The sequence below is a fragment of the Pygoscelis adeliae genome, unplaced genomic scaffold (genome assembly GCF_000699105.1).
Source record: "Pygoscelis adeliae isolate BGI_AS28 unplaced genomic scaffold, ASM69910v1 Scaffold242, whole genome shotgun sequence".
Lineage (NCBI taxonomy): Eukaryota > Metazoa > Chordata > Aves > Sphenisciformes > Spheniscidae > Pygoscelis > Pygoscelis adeliae.
In genome coordinates this window covers 3,228,018-3,231,144 of record NW_008824369.1, presented here as the reverse complement: position 1 = coordinate 3,231,144, position 3,127 = coordinate 3,228,018, and positions in this window count along the sequence as shown.

Below are 3,127 nucleotides of genomic sequence, written 5' to 3'. Positions count from 1 at the left end.
TGGACGGGGCTCTGAGCAACCTGATCTGGTTGAAGCTGTCCCTGCCGATGGCAGGGGGGTTGGACTAGATGACCTTTAGAGGTCCCTTCCAACCCAAACTAGTCTATGATATTTAAGAAATTAAGGCAAGAAACCCCAGTTCTGTAATTTATCAGCTAGTCACAAGATGGCATCCTAACTCTGTTCAAATTCAATTGGTTGAGCCTGTCAATTCCGTATTTAAGCTATGGGTAATGCTTATGAATAGAAATGATGACTGGCACTTTGTGCAGTTATTTTTTTTCCCTCGTTATATCATGATAGTTGTCCAGACTTCGACTTCCTGGTTTGCAGCAGCATTGACACGCTAAAGGGTAAAGAAAATGCTGTTACCTCTCCTGCCATCACAACCATACATTTTTCCAATGTGAGGACGTGCTGCGGTTCAATCCATAGGCCCAGCTGGGTCCTCAAGATTACATGGCTCTTCCAGGAGCATGTATGTGGTCTCTCTCGCCTATGCTTCACCACTCTCACATTGCCCGTGGTGTTGGAATATGCAATTTTTGCGTATTGCCTTTCTTCCTGTTTGCAAGCTAACTACTGCTTTTACAATTACTTCGGTTAAACACTGAATCTAAATGTTGGATCCTCCTTTCCTATCTTTGCATAGTCTGCTATTTGCACTTTCCCTTACTTTACAGCAACTTTTGATTTATCTTTCCTTCCTTCCTTCCTTCCGTTCGTCTGTCAGTCTGTCCTTCCCCCTTTCCTTTCTTCTATTGAAATTTCCCTTCAGTCCCTGTAGTACTATCTCACTGCTATTCTTTTGTCTTCCAGTCCTTACTCAGCAAGCTGAAGGTGAGTGGAACAACTTTTAAAACTAGACATTTTGGCACTAGCAGCTGGAGCCTGTTCCTGTAAGTATTCCACATGCAAAACTCCCAATCAATGGGAAATTTTGGGAAAAGAAATCTAGCAGGAATAGCTTTTTGTAACACAACTGTCAAACCAGCAATACCTCATGGATTTTACAGAGTGCAAGTGATCTGAGAATAGTGGAGCTGACAGCACCGATTCCTAAACTGAATTCTGAAAGAGTAAGCAAGCTCTTATGGTGTGTATGAAATTTTATCTAATGCTGATAGGACGTGCACAGAACGACGCATGGGAAGACCGGGCCCTCAGGTAGTCACGTACTTTTGCATTACATTTGTTACCTGGAACCTGCTGACACGTGCCCTTTCTTTTTTCTTCTAGTGATTATAGTTCCATTATGCTATAGGTTTTCCAGAAGCTTTTGCTGCATTTACAGCAAATATGGAAGTGTTCAATAACTTACGTCAAGCACAAACTTTCTGGCCCTGTTAAAAAATTATTTCTGTGATTGAATTATTTTTCAGTGTTTTTCTTCGAGACTCCTCCCATGGATTGCAAAAGCAATCTTCACTTGAGAATGTCTTATTTATACCAAATAAATAGTTATGCTATTAGCTTAAGTATAGACCAATCAAAAATCCATAGCTAAATGAGAACATGTTGATTCCTCCATTCATTTTCTCAAAAAATGCTATATTGGCGAAAAATTGTGTAGCGCTTAGTTTTCAGAAGTGCTGAGCATGCAAAACTCTCCACTCGGCTGCTGTATAAACATGATTTGGAGGGCCTCTCAGCTTAAATCATGCCATGCTTTTTTAATTTTACACACAGCTTTAGTCTGCACCCACGCTTGTGGGGATCTCAGCTGAAATAGCACTGAGGCAAGAGGCAGAAGGAAAAGGAGAATCACTCAAGTCATTCACATCTTTGTAGCAGCGTGAAAAGTTTCAGGGGAGAGCATTATGGTTGTAATTACTTACACCTGCAATAATTCTCACTTTATAATTTTCTGGTTTAGTTCTCTATGCATGTAGTGGAGATAATTATTTATCTTCCCAAGATTAATAAATATGAGGAACGTTAACTAGTGAATGCATCCAATACTTTGGATATTACAAACATAAAGCATTATTATGGATTGGTAGCATCTTAATCTGGAGGTCCAGAATCTATACATATTTTTGTGTCTTGCTTGTTTCATGGTGTTTTCAGGAAAACCACTGTACAAAACATACGCCTTATTTTTCACCAGTGTCAACCATGTAATTCCTGACTAATAAAGTACAGGAAGTGGAAAAAAAAAGTAATAAAATGAGAGGCATTCATACCTGAAATTCTTACTTTTATGCAGTTTTAGAAAGTGTATTTGCATTCCAAAGGCTTATGTTTCTGTGCTTTCCTGAAGAGGTTAATGTTCATTTCTACCATATTTACCTTTATTAGTGCATTCCTTCTAGTGCGTAGTATAAAAGGCTACAGTGGCTTTTTCTTCAGAAAAAAATATCTGCTTTAACTTATCTTCAAGAATATTTCATAAAAATCCAAATGCATCCCAAAAATCAAAAATAGTATAGGAAACATCCTGACTGATTGACTAGATGGCAGCAGAAATTAAATGCCATGAAAAAAGGTAATTCAATGAAAGAAAATGTACCAAAAAGTTGTCTTGGAGTATCTCATCTGACTTGAAATACAAAACACAGGCTCTCCATCAATCGCCACGTGACTGGAAGGACTGTCTTATTACCACTACCAACAATTTATTTACTTTTTGTAGCGCACGATGGAATCTGCCTGGAACTTCACATTCCCAATAACCATCCTTTGCAGTTTTCAGAAGAAAAAATTAATTTGATTTCGGAATAAAGCCTGTATTAAGCCCATGAGCCGATCACTTCTTTTTCTATGCTTTAAGATGTTTGAAAGCTTTATTATTAATCTTGAAGTGGTTTAGAAGTGCTTTGAGCAATCCAGTCAACAGCAGGGACAGCTTATCGCCTCCCTGAGTGTCTGAGCCCTTGTTGTGAGAAAGGCGACACGTTCCCAGCAGCCTTGAGCCCCAGGAACTGGACCGTGTGTTGAAGTGTGTTGCCTCATTAGGGACATTATCGTGAAGTGCTGTCACAAGTGATGGTATTTTGACATGACGCAATCTCTGGCCTTGACCTCGCGCTGCGGAAGGAGGAGGCTGGGTTGCGGTATTACCGTGCTGGCAGGGATCGGAGAACCGCCGCTTCGGTGGGCACCGGAGTACCACCACACTGGCGGG